Source organism: Sapajus apella, unplaced genomic scaffold (genome assembly GCF_009761245.1).
Source record: "Sapajus apella isolate SASKATOON/1434 unplaced genomic scaffold, GSC_monkey_1.0 scaffold189, whole genome shotgun sequence".
NCBI classification, from domain to species: Eukaryota; Metazoa; Chordata; class Mammalia; order Primates; family Cebidae; genus Sapajus; species Sapajus apella.
This window is the reverse complement of record NW_022437129.1, coordinates 87443-96384: the sequence shown is the minus strand read 5'-3', so window position 1 is coordinate 96384 and position 8942 is coordinate 87443. Positions and strand designations below refer to the sequence as shown.

At 46.9% G+C, this 8942-nt stretch overlaps 1 long non-coding RNA gene across 1 annotated transcript in view; it reads left to right on the top strand.

The window, feature by feature from the left end:
* Positions 1–6663: 6663 nt before the first annotated feature.
* LOC116543552 overlaps positions 6664–8942 on the top strand; it is an 18922-nt gene continuing 16643 nt past the window's right edge. Inside the window, exons 1-2 of the long non-coding RNA XR_004265611.1 lie at positions 6664–6719; positions 8824–8827. This is a non-coding gene — a long non-coding RNA (uncharacterized LOC116543552). The remainder of the gene's footprint in view (positions 6720–8823; positions 8828–8942) is intronic.

Genomic DNA, 8942 nt, shown 5'->3' with positions numbered 1-8942 from the left:
TCAGGCAATTCTCCTGCCTCAGCCCCCTGAGTAGCTGGGATTACAGGCACGCACCACCATGCCCAGCTAATTTTTTGTATTTTTAGTAGAGACGGGGCTTCACCATATTGACCAGGATGGTCTCGATCTCTTGACCTCGTGATCCACCCGCCTCGGCCTCCCAAAGTGCTGGGATTACAGGCTTGAGCCACTGCGCCCGGCCTCGTCAAACCTTTTATCAAGATTCTTAGTTTCCTTACATTGGGCTAGAACATGTTCCTTTAACTCACAGACGTTTCTTATTATCCAATTTCTGAAGCCTAATTCTGTTATTGGAACGCGCTCATTCTCCATCAAGTCTTGTTCCCTTGTTGATGAGGAGCTGTGATCCCCTGTGGAGGGAGAAGCATTCTGATTTTGAGTATTCTCAGCCTTTTTACGCTGTTTTCTTCCCATCATTATAAATTTATCCACCTGTCGTCGTAATTACCGACTTTCAAATTAGGTCTCTGAGTGAACGTCCAACTTGTTGATTCCCAGCGCCGAAATCTGAGCAACCCACTGCGCCAGCCAGAACAGCGGTGCCAAGACTCCTGGTGCTTTTCTGCCTGGGAATCTCCGGTCTGGCTTCCCTCCTGGGTCCCCCTTTCAATCAGCTGAATGGGCGACTCTGCCTTCCGGGGCTCCAAACATCGACCAAAAGGGGAACCAGTCCAGTTCACTCCGCACCAGGAACCGCCGCGCCGGCCACAAGATCGTGCTGGCGACCTGTGGGGCTCCTCCCCTGGGAATCTCCTGATCCATGAGCAAAAAAACTCATCTGAAAGTGTGGCGTCCTCTTGTTCTCTGCGCTTTCACTGGGAGCTACAATCCCGAGCTGCTAGTAATCGGCCATCTTGGATCTCTCTCCCCTAATTTTTTATTTTTAGTAGAGACAGGGTTTTGCCATGTTGGCCAGGCTGGTCTCAAACTCCTGACCTCATGATCTGCCCGCCTCACCCTCCCAAAGTGCTGGGATTACAGGTGTGAGCCACTGCACCCAGACAAAAATTTATCTCTTTTTTTTGAATCGGGTTCTTACTCTTACCCATGCTAGAAAGCAGTGAGTGGTACAATCACAGCTCACTATAGTCTTGACTTCCTGAGCTCAAGCAATCCTCCCACCGTGGGTAGCTGGAAGCACAGATGTGCGCCACTGTAGTGGGCTAATTTAGGATCCTCCTGCCTCAGTCTCCCAAATTGCAGAGCTTACAGATGTGAGCCACCACACCTGGCCAATTTCTGTTTTTAATTTCTGATACAGTATGCATATGTCAATAGGTCTGACCTACATAAACCAAAGTTCTTTGAAATTCTTGAAACATTTTCAGGGTGTGAAGGATTTCTGAGATGAAAGGTTTGAGAACCGTTCCACTAGTCCAAGCTCAGGCTGGTGCTGGAAGAGGCCAGGATTCATCTATGCTGTGCTGTTTGCAGGAAAGTAGGTTCAGTTCCATGTTGTGCCACATCCTGGCTATGGGACCTTCGGCCTTTCCCTCACCTCTCCCGGCCTCTGCGCCACCTGTGGAAAGGGAGAGGATGTGTTTAGTGACTGCTGTTGGCAGTCAGAGATAGAGGCAAGTTCACTGGCTTACAAAACATTGACGGGACAGTCAGAAGGTCCTGATGATGTATTATGAAGATGAGAGGAAAGAGCTGGTGACCGGGCATGGTGGCTCACGCCTGTAATCCCAGCACTTTGGGAGGCTGAGGCAGGTGGATCACCTGACGTCAAGAGTTCAAGATCAGCCTGGCCAACATGGTGAAACCCTATCTCTGCTAAAAATACAAAATGCTAAAAATTTGCTGGGCATGGTTGCACACTCCTATAATCCCAGCTACTTGGCAGGCTGAGGCAGGAGAATCGCTTGAACCTAGGAGATGGAGGTTGCAGGAGCCGAGATCATGTCACTGCACTCCAGCTTAGACAACAAGAGGGAAACTCCATCTCAAAAAATAATAATAATAAATAAATAAAAATAAAGGGTTGGTTTTTCTGGTGTATTACAAAGAGAGACCCATCTCATGACCTTATTCCCAAGGCTACTGTTTCCATGCAGCCCTTGCAGCCTTCAGTTCCTCCTTAGAGGAGTCTGTAATCAGGAGGACTGATTTCTGGCTGTGGTGTAATTGCTAACACTGGGAAACTGATATTTCCCTTTTTCTCACCACTGTAGTGAGAATTGCTGAGCTGATATGTTCTCCAACTCAAGAGGAAGTGAACCCCCTGCCCTGCACAGAGGGCCCGAAGCCATCTCTGCTGCCTCTCAGGGATGTGGCCGGGATCCTGCCCGAGCTTAACCACACGGCACACATATGCCCACATGCACGCCGCTCCGTGAGGAAGCTTTTGGAGGCTGCCAGCCTTCTTCAAAGGAAGGAAGAAGCAAAACCCACCGGCAACAAGGACTAAAACTGTGTGTGTGATCTCAGCGCAGACATAGCGGAGACATCAGTAGAAGCAGATGGAAAGCCCTGAGACACGGGGTGAGGTCAGCCCGCAGCGCTGCTCCATGACAGCGAGGGGGTCATCCTGAGAAGCCACAGCCGATGTTCTCCCTAAGGCTTCACAATGGGACGCCTGCTCTAGAGAAACCACAGCAGGCAGGATGCAGAACTTGGCCTGGCAGGTCTACGAACCTGATTTCATGAGCACCCAGAGATCAGGGTGAGAGTCTCTCTCAAGAGGAGTTCATATTAATCACAATCCTAGAGGCTGTGACATACATCCCTGAATCCAAATGCATTGATTTGTGAGGGAAAGGTTCAGCTGTTAAAAAGTAAACCAGAAAAAGGCCAGACACGGTGGCTCATGCCTGTAATCCCAGCACTTTGGGAGGCCAAGCAGGGCGGATCACCTGAGGTGAGGAGTTTGAGACCAGCCTGACCAACATGGTGAAACCTAAAAATACAAAAATTAGCCAGGCATAGTGGCGCACGCCTGTAATCCCAACTATTCAGGAAGCTGAGGCAGGAGAATCACTTAAACCTGGAAGGCGGAGGTTGCAGTGAGCTAAGATTGTGCCACTGCACACCAGCCTAGGAGACAGTTCGAGGATACATAAAAAAAAAAAAAAAAAAAAAGTAAACCAGAAAAAGCATTTGACAAAATCCAACACACATTCTGATAAAAACTCCTAGCAAACTAGGAATAGAAGTGAACTTCTCCTAACTTTGACGTTTGTCCAAACCTTCAGCACATCCACCACCAAGAGTAAACACTAATATAAAAACCCTCCTGTAAATCGTGGACTTCAAGTGATTAGAGTCTGCCAGTGTAACCAGATGGATCGTGACCGAGGCACCACTCTGGTGGGGATGTTGACAGCGGGGAAGGCTGTGCGTGGAGTGGGGGCAGGGAGTGTACAGGAACTTGATGTACTTTCTGCTCAATTTTGCTGTGAACCTAAAACTGCTTTAAAAAGTAGAGTCCTAAAAAACACTCAGCACCACTAATCATCAACAAAATGCAAATTAAAACCACAATGAGATATCATCTCACACCAGTCAGAATGGCTATTATTAAACGGACAAAAAAATAACAGATGTTGGTGAGGCTGCAGAGAAAAGGGAACTATCATATGCTGTTGGTAGGAATGCAAATTAGTACAGCCTCTGCGGAAAACAGTGTGAAGATCTCTCAAAGAACTGGAAATAGAACAATAATACCATTCGATCAGCAATCCCGTTATGGGTATCTACCTAAATGAAAAGAAATTAGCATATCAAAGGGATACCCGCACTTGTATGTTTATTGCAGCATTATTCCCAATAGCAAAGATATAAAATTAACCTAAGTGTCCATCAACAGGTGAATGAATAAAGAAAATGCGACGCATATGCACAATGGAATACGATTCAGCCATAAGAAGAATCAAATTGTGTCTTCTGTGGCAACATGGATGGAAATGGAGGTCATTATCTTAAGTGAAACAAGCCAGGTGCAGAAAACAAAATACTGCATGTTCTCGCTCATAAGTGGGTAATAAAAAATGTGTGGACATGGACGTAGAGTAGGAGTCTCAGAAGGGTGAGGGGCTGTGGGGGATGGATGATGAGAAATTAGTTAATGGGTACAACACACATGATGGGTGCGCTGAAAGCCCTGACTTGACCAGTATACAATCAATGCATGTAACAAAATTCCACATGTACCTGCTACATTTGTACAAACAAAAGGAATTGAAAAGATAAAAAATAAGGTCTTTGAAAGAAAAAGGGTAACTCCGATTATGTTGTTCTTTGTTAAAACCCTGAAAAGGCTTCTCATCCAACCAAGGGATTGAAAAGTCCTTATAGGAACCTGTGAGACCCTTCAGTATCTGGCCTATGTTTCCCATGTGTCACTGTCCCTCGGATTGCTTGGCCCCAGCCACACTGGGCTACATGCAGGCTTCTGCTCCAGGGCTCTTGAATGTGCTGGTCCTTCCTCTGGGGATGCTCCCACTCTATCTGCATGGGTCACACCGTCACTTCCTTCAGGTCTTCACTCAGATGTCACCTGCTCAGGAGGCTGTCCCTGGCCTCCTCTTCTCAAGCTGTACCCCTCCCTCTACACTCCTATCTCCCTTCCAGGTTCGTTTTCTCCTTCATACACATCACCAGCTAACATCCTACCTACTTTGCTTGGTGGTCAGTTTTCTCCACTAGAGAATACACTTCTTGAGGACAGGGGCTTTGTCAGTTATTTCTATTGATTTTTAAAAATATATATAATATAAATATGAATGTAAAATACATATAAATATATATATGTATGTATTTCAGAGACAGGGTCTCACTCTGTTACCCAGGCTCTGAACTCAAGTGATCCTACTGCCTTCTCCTCCCAAAGCGCTAGGATTACAGGCTTGAGCCACCACACCTGGCTACTCTGTCAGTTTTGCTCACTCCTAAATACTTGCTGGATGAATGAATGAATGAACCATCTGGTGGGCTAAAATGCTGGTAACAGTAGCTCCTCACATACCCTCAGCTCTGCAAAGCCACCTGGGAAGCCATAGCTTCAAGGGTACTGAGTGAGCTGAAATCTGAGCCCAGGATGTCTGCTGCTGGAGGCATCATCCTTGGCAAGGCAATACTCTCCCGGCCCGCCATTGTTTTCTTGACTCCGCCTTTTCATTCTTCCAGGATTCCTAGCCCCTTTCTGATTAGTCCACTCTTTACTCCCCTGCTTCCTCTTTTCCCTCTTGCTTCCCTTCATTTTTTCTTCCTTCTTTTTTTTTTTTTTTTTTATTTCCCAAGATGGCAGTCGAACTCTGTGACCTGGGCTGGAGTGCAGTAGCATGATCTCAGCTCACTGCAACCTCCACCTCCTGGGTTCAAGCCATTCTCCTGCCTAAGCTTCCCAAATAGCTGGGATTACAGGCGCCTGCCACCACACCCAGCTAATTTTTGTATTTTTAGTAGAGACGGGGTTTCACTGTATTGGCCAAGCTGGTCTTGAACTCCTGACCTCGTGATCCGCCTGCCTCGGCCTCCTAAAGTGCTGGGATTACAAGCATGAGCCACCACATCCAGCCTCCTTTTTACTTCCTTTCTTTCAAAAAGGTCTCACTCTGTTGCACAGGCTAGAGTGCAGTGATCATAGCTCATGGCAGCCTCCAACTGCTGAGCTCAAGCAATCCTCCCACATCAGCCTCCCAAAGCACCGGGATCACAGGTGTACGCCACTGCATCTGGCCCCCACACTCTTTTTTTTTTTTTTTTTGAGACAAAGTTTCCCTCTTGTTGCCGGGCTGGAGTGCAATGGTGCAATCCCAGCTCACTGCAACCTCAGCCTCCTGGATTCAAACGATTCTCTTACCTCAGCCTCCTGAGTAGCTGGGATTACAGGCATGCGCCACCATGCCTGGCTAATTTTTGTATTTTTAGTAGAGACAGGGTTTCTCCATGTTGGTCAGGCTGGTCTCAAACTCCTGACCTCAGGTGTTCCATCTGTCTTGGCCTCTTAAAGTGCTAGGATTACAGGCATGAGCCACTGTGCCTGGCCCCAGCACACTTTCTCTTTTTTCTTTGAGACAGAGTCTCACTCTCTCACCCAGGCTGGAGTGCACTGGCATGATCTCAGCTCACTGACCTCTGCCCCTGGGTTCAAGTGATTCTCCCACTCAGCCTTCCCAGTTACTAGGATTACAAGCATGAGCCACCATGCCCAGCTAATTTTTGTATTTTTAGTAGAGCCAGGGTTTTGCCATGTTGGCCAGGCTGGTTTCAAACCCCTGACCTCAGGTGATTTGCCCGCCTTGGCCTCACAAAGTGCTAGGATTACAGTTGTGAGCCACAGCACCTGGCTCACACTCTTTTTTTTTTTTTTTTTTTTTTTGAGTCGGAGTTTCGCTCTTGTTACCCAGGCTGGAGTGCAATGGCGCAATCTCGCTCACCGCAACCTCTGCCTCCTGGGTTCAGGCAATTCTCCACCTCAGCCTCCTGAGTAGCTGGGATCACAGGCACGCGCCACCATGCCCAGCTAATTTTTTGTATTTTTAGTAGAGACGGGGTTTCACCATTTTGACCAGGATGGTCTCAATTTCTTGACCTCATGATCCACCCGCCTCGGCCTCCTAAAGTGCTGGGATTATAGGCGTGAGCCACCGCGCCCGGCCAACACTCTTTCTTAAGATGTGCTCAATTTAAAAGTCTCGCTGGCTGGGCGCGGTGGCTCACGTCTGTAATCCCAGCACTTTGGGAGGCTGAGGTGGGTGGATAACAAGGTCAGTAATTTGAGACTAGCCTGACCAAACTGGTGAAACCCCATCTCTACTAAAAATATAAAAATTAGCTGGGCATGGTGGCGTGTGCCTGTAATCCCAGCTACTCGGGAGGTAGAGGCAGGAGAATTGCTTGAACCTGGGAGGTAGAAGTTGCAGTGAGCCAGATTGCGCCACTGCACTCCAGCCTGGCGATAGACTGAGACTCCGTCTCAAAAAAAAAAAAAAAAAAAAAAAAGTCTTGCTGCTGGGTGCAGTGGCCTGTAATCCCAGCACTTTGGGAGGCTGCGGCAGGTGAGATGGCGTGAGACCAGGAGTTCAAGACCAGCCTGGCCAACATAGTGAAACTCCATCTGTACTACAAACACAAAAAAATTAGCCGAGCATGGTGGCGCATGTCTGTAATCTCAGCTACTTGGAAGTCTGAGGCACAAGAACCACTTGAATCTAGGAGGCAGAAATTGCAGTGAGCCGTGATCTCACCACTGCACTCCAGCCTGGGTGACACAGCAAGACTCTGTCTCAACAAAAAAGAAAAAAAAAAACAAAAAAAAACAAAAAAAACGCTGACTTGGCATTAATATTTCTCCAAGACATCTCACATAACCTCTGCTGTCAGTTATTTTTTGCTGATCTTGAACTCTGACTGACAGAGCCAACCTCCTACCCACATAGCTCTCCTGGGAAACATTTATTGTCCATGCCTCCATCATGATAGTCTTAGTGTCTGGCCTAGCACTATTAAACAAAGCTGGGTTTTTTTGAGACAGAGTCTCGATCTGTCATCCAGGTCGAAGTGCAGTGGCACGGTCTTGGCTCAGTGCAACCTCTGCCTCATGGGTTCAAGCAATTCTCCCTCAGCCTCCTGAGTAGCTGGTACTAGTGTGCCACCACACCCAGCTAATTTTTGTATTATTAGTGGAGACAGGGTTTCACCGTATTGGCCAGGCTAGTCTTGAACTCCTGACCTGGTGATCCACCCACCCTGGCCTCTCAAAGTGCTGGGATTACAGGCGTGAGCCACCACACTTGGCCAGCAGTTAATTATTTTTTAAAAGATGGGGTCTTGCTATGCTGCCCAGGCTGGTCTCAAACTCCTGGGCTCAAATGATCCTCCCACCTTGGCCTCCCAAAGTGCTGGGATTACAGGTGTAAGTGATCATACCCAGCCTATGAACAATCTTTTTAAAAAATGTTGGCCGGGCACGGTGGCTCACGCCTGTAATCCCAGCACTTTGGGAGGCTGAGGCACGCAGATCACCTGAGGTCAGGAGTTCAAGACAAGCCTGACCAACATGGTGAAAGCTTGTCTCTACAAAAATTAGCCAGGCATGATGGTGGGCGTCTGTAATCCCAGCTACTTAGAAGCCTGGGGTGGGAGAATTGCTTGAACCCAGGAGGCGGAGGCTGCAGTGGGCCAAGATCGTGCCATTGCATTCCAGCCTGGGCGATGGGGCAAGATGCCGTCTCCAAAAAAAAAAAAAAAATTTTTTTTTTGTTTAAGTGACTAAGTTTTGCAAAACAGTGATAGATACTGAAACAGTATTCATCCTTGAGGGGCTACTGAGGACAGGAACCAAATCTTTCTTCTATTTGGGATGTGAAACATATTTAATAATATTTAATATAAACAGTATAGGCAACATCTAACAACATTATATGCTAACATATAAAGTTTAACATTTTATTTTTTGAATAAACCAAATAGCACTTGCCATAAGATTTCCTACCAACTCATTGTAGATGTAGCACACATGATTTATTGAATTACTTTGAAGATTTCTAAGTCATTTATTAATATTTGGAAGTTGTTGAGTGATTGTTTGATGTTCTCACTAGCTAAATAAGGACTCCATCCGAACCATGATTTAACGACCGTGAACGATATCAAACTCTTCTGATGACTTACCCACTAAATTTAAAGTCATAAAGTGGCCTGCATTCTTAATATCTAGAGAATGTTTCAATATTAACAATATTGTTCATGTCTCTGAATCTTCTTAATCCATGTAATAATGTCAGAGATTTTTTAAATATATTCATCGGCCGGGCGCGGTGGCTCACGCCTGTAATCCCAGCACTTTGGGAGGCCGAGGCGGGTGGATCACGAGGTCAAGAGATCGAGACCATCCTGGTCAACATGGTGAAACCCCGTCTCTACTAAAACTACAAAAAATTAGCTGGGCATGGTGGCGTGTGCCTGTAATCCCAGCT